General features: G+C 45.8%; 1 protein-coding gene across 1 annotated transcript in view; it reads right to left on the minus strand.

Annotated features, from left to right (window-relative positions):
* The window catches only part of gria1a (glutamate receptor, ionotropic, AMPA 1a), a 67,637-nt gene that overhangs the window by 57,552 nt on the left and 85 nt on the right, over positions 1–10,000 (minus strand). The window lies entirely within an intron of this gene.

A 10,000-nucleotide genomic window follows, 5' to 3' on the forward strand; every position in this document is an offset into this window, starting at 1 on the left:
AGTAGAGTAGTAGAGTAGAGTAGAGTAGAGTAGAGTACAGTAGAGTAGAGTAGAGTAGAGTAGAGTAGAGTAGAGTACAGTACAGTAGAGTAGAGTAGAGTAGAGTACAGTACAGTAGTAGAGTAGAGTAGAGTAGAGTAGAGTAGAGTAGAGTACAGTAGAGTAGAGTAGAGTAGAGTAGAGTACAGTAGAGTAGAGTAGAGTAGAGTAGAGTACAGTAGAGTAGAGTAGAATAGAGTAGAGTAGAGTAGAATAGAGTAGAGTAGAGTAGAATACAGTAGAGTAGAGTAGTGTTGATTAGAGTGCAGTAGAGTAGAGTAGAGTAGAGTACAGTAGAGTAGAGTAGAGTAGAGTAAAAAAAAGTGGAAAAGTACAGTAGAAGACAGTAGAGTAGAGTAGTGTTGATTAGAGTGCAGTAGAGTAGAGTAGAGTACATTTATTAATCCCGAGAGAAATTAAGGTGCTTGACAGTTTACATAAAGACAGAAATACATAACATACACAAAGCCCTAACCCAGGTTATTGCACATTATTGCACGTTGCCGTATACGTACATACACTACAGCACACACTTGAGTACAGCCATCAGCCATGCACAGCAATGTAGGCTACACACTGCTGACGGCCTGAGGGTAGGAGCACGTCTGCTGTGGCATGATGACATGAATACATAGATGAGGGTGTAACCCATGCCAACTAGCAGATCGGCGGTAGAACTTCAGTAAACCTCCCTCCTGAATCCTCATACAGTATCGGAGGAACATTAGTTAACCTCCCTCCCAAAGCCTCATACAGTATCAGTAGCACGTTAGTAAACCTCCCTCCTGAAGCCTCATACAGTATCGGTAGAACGTTACTAAACCTCCCTCTCAAAGCCTCATACAGTTTCAGTAGAATGTTAGTAAACCTCCCTCCTGAAGCCTCATACAGTATCAGTAGAACATTAGTAAACCTCTCTCCTGAAGCCTCATACAGTATCAGTAGAACATTAGTAAACCTCTCTCCTGAAGCCTCATACAGTATCAGTAGAACATTAGTAAACCTCTCTCCTGAAGCCTCATACAGTATTGTGAGGGGCACCCCTGCTCATTTTTTTCATTTAACCTTTATAGATGACAAATCCAGTGAGAAACGAACCTTTCCTCTCCACGGTCACAGAACTTCTATAGATGACCCAACTATTAGGGGGGTGAGTGTAATGGATGCCAACTAGCAGAGTTCAGCGGTAGAACGTTCCTCCTGAAGCCTCATACAGTATCAGTAGAACGTTAGTAAACCTCCCTCCTGAAGCCTCATACAGTATCAGTAGAGCGTTAGTAAACCTCCCTCCTGAAGCCTCATACAGTATCAGTAGAACGTTAGTAAACCTCCCTCTCAAAGCCTCATACAGTATCAGTAGAACGTTAGTAAACCTCCCTCTCAAAGCCTCATACAGTATCAGTAGAACGTTAGTAAACCTCCCTCCTGAAGCCTCATACAGTATCAGTAGAACGTTAGTAAACCTCCCTCCTGAAGCCTCATACAGTATCAGTAGAACGTTAGTAAACCTCCCTCCTGAAGTCTCATCCAGTATCGGAGGAACGTTAGTAAACCTCCCTCCTGAAGCCTCATACAGTATCAGTAGAGCGTTAGTAAACCTCCCTCCTGAAGCCTCAAACAGGATCAGTAGAACGTTAGTAAATCTCCTGAAGCCTCACACAGTATCGGAGTAGCACCGAGTTATCGGTCTGGACTAGTGTTTTTCAACCGGGGTTCTAACACCCTCCAGGGGGCATTTGGGGAGCCCTAGGGGGGCGTTGATAGGACAGCTGAGAGAGGGCGGTGCGTAGTTGCCATGGGGGGTGGGGGGGTGGGGGGTGGCATTAGTCTATTTTATTATATGGTGTGACGCCATCAGTCGAATGCTCCATTCATTTCAACGGGGCTCCCCAACGTTCGCACGTCTGTTATTTTTCGATAACGGACGGGTTGGTCTATAACAGACCGCTGTCAATGGCAACAAGACTTTTCACTGCTAAAGCGACTTTTCAACAAGACTCTAATCAGCTGCTGTGATAGACAACACCTGTTGTCCTGGCTACCTAGCTGTTGCCTAGCGGTGTTCCACAACGGCACTGTTTTGTTTTGCGCAGCAACAATCTTAACATTAAATAGGCCTAAAGAAATGTCCCCGCCATGTGTGAATCATTTAAGTATATCCATATAATAAGCGGGTTAACTTTCGGCGAGTCGGTCGCTTTGTGGAATAGCAGCACTTCAGAGAGAACAAGACCCCTCCGCTCCGCGTCGGGGTCTAAAGATTCTCTCTGTCGTGCTGCTATTCCACGGTAGCGACCTTCTCGCCGAACGTTAACCCTTACTTATTTCTCGACACTAAGGGGGGAGGGCATTGGCAGGCTTTAACATGGTCAAGGGGGCGTTTGGAGGCTTATGATGAGGTCCAGGGGGCACTTATTCAAAAAGGCCTTTAGCACAGAGCAGACTTGCTACCCAACACTCATGCAAAACACCACTGTGTTTCTCTATGGCCCTACACACACACTGCTGAAGAGAGGGAAGATTGTGAATTGTTCAGCACTATTCAGCATTATTTGTCTTTAAAACAAATATCGTCTAAAAAAAATCGTGATATCAATATTGACTGAAACAATCGTGATATTGGCCCTGCCGTGGCCAACCGGTAGGGCACTTGTCTGCCATGCCGCCGAGCCGGGTTCGATTCCCTGCCTGGGTCATTTGCCGACCCCTCCCCATCTCTCTCCCCATTCGCTTACTGTCCACCTCTCACACTGTCCTGTCATCAATAAAGGCCAAAAAAGAAATAATCGTGATATTGATTTTTCTCATAATCGAGCAGCCCTACGGTTGCCCATTGGGCATTACGCATGTATCATTTACAGGTAGAATATACATAGGCAATTATGCCAGTAGCATCCATTCTAAACTGCAAGCTTCCGTTTGTCAAGAACTGTATTGCGTTCCATCGCCTCTACACCCCTACATGCTCTCTGATTGGCTCCCTTGCTCAGAACCCCGCTCTGATTGGCTTCCTTGCTCAGGACCCTGATCTGATTGGCTCCCTTGCTCAGCTTGGTGTAGAACACATGCTTTCTTATTGGCTCCCTTGCTCAGAACTCCGCTTTTGGTGAAGAACGCATGCTTTCAGACCCCCGCTCTGATTGGCTCCCTAGCTCAGAACCCCGCTTTTGGTGTAGAACACATGCTTTCTTATTGGCTCCCTTGCTCAGAACGCCCGCTTTTGGTGAAGAACGCATGCTTTCAGACCCCTGATCTGATTGGCTCCCTTGCTCAGCTTGGTGTAGAACACATGCTTTCTTATTGGCTCCCTTGCTCAGAACTCCGCTTTTGGTGAAGAACGCATGCTCTCTTTCTTTCAGATGATCGGTGTGATTGTACAAAGCAGCATGGGATTTCCCAGGCTACAGCCTGGGCATCATGTGGGGCTGAAGAGAATAGAAGCATAATGGCATGTCAAGCAGGGCGGATCAAAGCTCATTGATCACTCTCTCCACCACCAACTCCCGTCTCTCTCTCTCTCTTTTACATATACTGTATTCCCTTATGGTCTCTCTTCTGGATTCCCATCTCACATGTACACATTTACATTTCGGCACCTCAGATTCCCATCTAACTCTTATATAGGGCCTACATGTGAAGAGTTCAGATGCAAAACCCCCTAACTCCATTTCTGAAGACCTGCACTTCTATATTTTTAGAGAACCCTGTTGTTGGTTTGGTTTACATTTATGTACTTGATAATACATATTAATAGTTATATTACATAAATAAAAAAATGCAATTTTGATAGCTTTGTATTAAATAAAAATGAATTAAGATTATTTTCTGAAAAGGCACTTAGGGGGTTTTGCATCTGAACTCTTCATGTATATTCCCATATGGTCTCACATCCGCATTTCCAGATGATCTCTCTTAACATTTACACACTAACACCCCCCCCACACACACACACACACACACACACACACACACACACACACACACACACACACACACACACACACACACACACACACACACACACACACACACACACACACACACACACTTCTGTTCTCTTTTCTTCTACCATGTTCTCTCTCTCTACCCTTTCCTTTGTCCAAGATTCTCATTTTCTCTCCCAGATTCTTATCTGTCTCTACCTAAGTTAATCTCTCTCTCTCTCTCTCTCTCTCTCTCTCTCTCTCTCTCTCTCTCTCTCTCTCTCTCTCTCTCTCTCTCTCTCTCTCTCTCTCTCCTCTCTCTCTCATACACACTCTTATTTTTCATCTCTCCTCCCAGATTCCAGGACACCCCCCCCCCCTTTTTTTCTGCATCTTAGATTTCCATCTCTCTCTCTCTCTCTCTCTCTCTCTCTCTCTCTCTCTCTCATGCTGTTTTCATGGCAGCGAGAGCGCTGCTGGTGCCTGTTCGCATATGATTAAAGTATCTGCCAATTGTAATGTAACGTAATGTAATGCAATGTCCCCACACCACTGTTGATGTTTATTTATTTGCATTTTATTACATCCACCAAGGAGGTTATGTTTTAATAACATAATAACAGGCATTTGGGACCATTTCAAGTGGGACTGAAGTTGGGAAAGGTTGGGAAACCCTGGGTTAGGGAGTTGGTCTTTCAATCTGGAGGTTGTAGGTTCAAATCCCACCTGATCTCTCCCTACACCTCCATCTATGGCTTACTGTAAGTGCCCTTGAGCAAGGCACCTAACCCCACACTGCTCCAGGGACTGTCACCAATACCCTGAAAAACAATAACTGTAAGTCGCTTTGGATAAAAGCGTCAGCAAAGTGCAATGTAATGCAATATAATGTAATGTAATGCTTAACAGGGAAACGACCAGAGTATTTCATGGAATACTACATGGAATTCTCATCTGGTTACCACCAGACCTAGTCAAAAGTGGAAATAAGGTCTGGAGACCTGCCTACTGTAAATCCCGTAGAAGGTGTGTGGTTTACGACTGACGACGGCTGTGTATTGGGCGTTTCAAATATGTATCATTTGTCATACGTAGCCATAGCCAATTGTGTCAGTTGTATCTATTCAAACAAACTGCAGTCATCGCCTTTCCAAGCCTCCCTGCCCTCTAATCGGAGAGAGACAGGGACCATGATCTGGTACCCTCGCTGAGGGTAGACTCCATGCTGTCTTTAAGATCGGAAGAATTGTGAAAGAAAGTGAAAGTGAAAGCCCATTGGGAAACTCCAACTCCCATTGTCATTGTGACACAGCACTCCACAGCACACAAGTGAACACTGCACACTGCACACAACAAAATTGCATTTATGCCTCACCCGTGCAAGGTGGCAGCCCTCAGTAGCGCCCCATGGGGAGCAGTGCGGCGGGGCGGTACCATGCTCAGGGTACCTCAGTCATGGAGGAGGATGGGGGAGAGCACTGGTTGATTACTAAGCAGCATGGGATTTCCCAGGCTAACGCGGTTCATTTTACAGCATGTTACCCTGATGTAGGGGTAGCCTCGCGAGCCATCCTACGTACTTCCGCCAAAGGATTGGCTCCACTACTGTAGTCTGGCCGTGCTTCTCTGTGGAGTGCTTGGAGCAGTAGAATTTTAATCGCAACGCCCCCCAAGAAAACAGCCAATAAGCGAATACGCCCCCCACGTGGGGGCGAAAGGGGGAGGACGCTCGTGACAATGACGTACACATCTGCGCCAGAGCCATTGGTCTGCGCTATGTTGTTGTTGAGTAACTGCCAACGATTGGGTGAGAGGTGTCCAATAATTTCAAACCATAACTGAGTGCAAACTTCCTGCTTCCTACAATCGCTTCAGAGCAAACAAATGCCAGACAATAAATACGAAATGAAATGATACTATTATGGGATGGTCAGGACCAGGCTAATGTAGGGGTGGAACGGTTCACAAAATTCACGGTTCGGTTCATATCACGGTATCAAGGTCACGGTTTTCGGTTCTCTACGGTTCTTTTTTTAGTTCATGATAAATGGTGCACTGGGAATATTAAACCATATTTATATAACTGCAATTATAAAGTGATGATGCGCAAGTTGAATCAGCTGTCGTCAGCTGATGTGCGCTGTCTGAGCGTTCCAAATGCCCTCTTTCAAGTGGCTAATAGAATCAGACTTATCACTAAATATCCTATATATGGTTTGTGTAGGCTTATAATGTGAAAATGGTGTGGTTTTAATTGTGTCATCCTCTGATTGGTCTTATAGGCCAATGTCTTAATCAGAGAGACTGGATAAGATACTCCTAGAATCTCTGTTTTTCTGGGCAGTACATGAATTGCGTTTTGCCACGAACTGCATTTCACGGTTCGGTATGGTGTGTGAATTGTACAGTTTCGGTTTTCTGTGCGGTTTGTACCATACCTACTCTGATGAACATCTATTGTTATCACTGTTCAAAGAGAAAACAACACGGTGTGAACCAGGACCGGGTTATCCATAAAGGTCAGCGGCAGAGGGCCCAGGGGCACCAATCATTTACAGCCAGTGAGGGGGCACCACATGACAAAAACGCTACAAATATTGTTCATAAAGGGGGCACCTGCGAGGTATTATTGCCCAGGGGCACCACAGTGTCTTAATACAGTCCTGGTGTGAACCAACATAACTGTTCTCAAACACTCAGATTGTCATCATGAGCATGTCATTCGGTTGGAGACTTGTTGTGGAATCATGGTATGAAAGAGGGAAAAAAAAGGTGAGAGAGAGAGAGAGAGAGAGAGAGAGAGAGAGAGAGAGAGAGAGAGAGAGAGAGAGAGAGAGAGAGAGAGAGAGAGAAAGAGAGAAATTATTTCCTCTGTCAACCTTCCCATTGCCATTCCACCTCAGATCCTATCTCTTCTCCCACCTCTTTCCACATTCACTGTGTGAACCAACATAGCTGTTCAAAGTCTCAGATTATTTGTGTAAACACATCAATTGGTTTGAGATTTGGTGCGGAAAACGTGTACCGGCACAGTTCTCTGTTGGCCTGAACACGATGTCCAATTCCCATCGCTTCTCCCAACTCTGACTCTTCTCATCGCTTTCCTTCATTCCCATCTCCCATGCCTCTCACTCGCTTTCCTTCTTAGACCCCATCTCTCTCTCTTTCTCCATCTCTCTCTCTCTCTCTCTCTCTCTCTCTTTCTCTCTCTCTCTCTTTCTCCCTCTCTCTCTCTCAGACACTGACTCAGATTCCCATCTGTATGTTCCACATTTGATCTCTCTCTCTCTCTCTCTCTCTCTCTCTCTCTCTCTCTCTCTCTCTCTCTCTCTCTCTCTCTCTCTCTCTCTCTCTCTCGCTCTCTCTCTCTCCCTTTCTTAGATCCTGTCACTGTCTCAAAGATTCCAATCCCTATGTTCTTCTTTTGATATCTCTTTCTCTCGCGCTCTCTCTCTCTCTGATTCCCATGGCTGTCTCTGCACTACACATCTTTATTTTCCGGCCCGGTCAACTTGACTCAATAAAATCAATGGTGAGGGTCTATATATGGCTCTATATATCCAGGCCCTGCTGTGACCTGCTGAGGAGGTGATTCATGAAGTGTCTTTAGCTTGGCAGCCCAGTCTGACAAAACATCACAATTACACTGAGGCAAAATCATGTTTTCATTGAGGTTATATCATGATCACTGAGGCAAAATCATGTTTTCATTGAGGTTATATCATGATCACTACAAAATCATGTTTTCTTTAAGGTAAAATCATGATCGTTGAGGCAAAATCATGTTTTGAATAAGGTAAAATCCTGATTAGTGGGGCAAAATCATGTTTTGATGAAGGTAAACTCCTCACTCTTAGAGCCTTAGAGTCCAAGGTAGCATGACATTTACACTGAGGTAACTGCATCATGTTTACATCAATATAACATCATATTCAACATCATATTCATATACACCGTAACATAAAATCATGTTCACCGTGAGGTAACATAATTAACTCTGAAAAATCATCGTGTTCATACTAAGATAACATCATTTTCACCCTGAAGCAACAACGTGTTCAGATGAGGACATCCAGCCAACTGCTATTCTATAGATATGGATCTATCTGTCACATGACAAACATCCTTTGATTCCACTGCAGCAAAGAAACATTCGCTCACACTACAAACATACACACTACATACCCAAAGGCCATTCTAATTCAGATAAGACTATTTCTTGTCCTCTTTTCTACACACAGAAACACAGATGCAGACGGTACATACTGTATATTTTCTTTACATACTGCACACACTCTTACTGTTCGCTCCAACAACCTCTTCACAAAAAGAGGGGAAAAAACCCGAATATTCACACAGTTCTCTCTACTCATCGATGCTGTCTAGATGTTACAGTTATAGTACTAAAATACATGTTCTGCACTCTCACTCACCCTCCCACACACACTGCTTCTCTCGCTCTCTCTCACACACACACACACACACACACACACACACACACACACACACACACACACACACACACACACACACACACACACACACACCGTGCTAAGGCAGAGTGATGTCATGTGTTTCTTTGTTCACCTGAGCCATCGGAGTGACAGCTCCAGTCAGAAGCCGAACATTCTGCTGGACATGCACGTGTGTCGCTCGCGTGTGATGAACGAGCTGTTTGTTTTTCTCTCCCTCTCTGGCGCACGCGGGCCAGTCCCTAAACACTCCAGGCGTCATTTTACGCACACTCACACACACATGTCGTGCGTGTACGTGTGTGTGTGTAAACCTACTGCACTGCCAGTCACCTCTGCATGGAATTCCTGTGCACCCCTACAATAGAATCGCCCCCTCCCCGTACTCTACATGTGCGTGCACCTGACGCACTCTCTGTTTTAAACGGTACGTCCTTCACTTTCATCGAACACAAGTCAGCGTGAAAAGAAAGGAGAGCCAGGCAGACAGGGGTGATACACTACGGTTATTACATCAGCCCGCTCACAACACCAGCGCAAATGAGTCAAGTCCAACACGTCCGTCAGCCTACGGAAGCTCTCTCGGTCTCGGGCTCACGATTATTGACTCTGGCTCGCGAGGAGAGCTGAGCAGCTCGGGAGCTGGTGGCGTGTAATGTAGAGGGCTCGCGCAGCCCTGACGGCAAATCGAATACCAGATGAGGCGGTAATTTCCGCCAGCACACTTTATCCGGTGATCCAGCGCACATGCACTCTAGACACACACACACGCACACGCACACCACTCACTTTACATGTGAAACACACGTTCAGATTAAGCATTTGAGATTCCTCGGACACACACACACACACACACACACACACACACACACACACACACACACACACACACACACACACACACACACACACACACACACACACACACACAGAGGAAGAGTGCTTGGTTGGGCAGCCTATAAGAGGATTGCTGTAACCGGGGAGAAGAGAAGAGAAGAGAAGAGAGGAGCTGTCTGTCTGTCTGTCTGTCGGTGCTACCGCTCCAGGCTGCTTTCTCCAAATCTCACGAGCTGCAGTCACCACACTTTAAACGGGATGCAAGCTCGCGATGCAGGTTTCTGGGTTTCTCTCCCTCGCTGGCTGCACCCCCCCCGCTCTCTCTCTCAGTATCCACTCTCTCTCTCTCGGCTGAAAGCTGTGCAACATGTTGGTACAGTAGCGAAGCGACACTAACTTTTACACTCGCTGCACACACAGCTTTGCTGCTGCCGAACAAAGACCAGCTGCAGGGAATTTATTCTGCACCACTCCACCAACCCGTCTCTCTCTCTCTCTCTCTCTCTCTCTCTCTCTCTCTCTCTCTCTCTCTCTCTCTCTCTCTCTCTCTCTCTCCTTCCACAAACACGTGCACTATGTACCTGAACAATGACATCAACTCATATACTGGGCAACTCAGAGAGGGTGATGACACACACACACACACACACACACACACACACACACACACACACACACACACACACACACACACACACACACACACACACACACACACACACACACACA

The sequence above is a fragment of the Engraulis encrasicolus genome, unplaced genomic scaffold (genome assembly GCF_034702125.1).
Source record: "Engraulis encrasicolus isolate BLACKSEA-1 unplaced genomic scaffold, IST_EnEncr_1.0 scaffold_67_np1212, whole genome shotgun sequence".
NCBI lineage: Eukaryota > Metazoa > Chordata > Actinopteri > Clupeiformes > Engraulidae > Engraulis > Engraulis encrasicolus.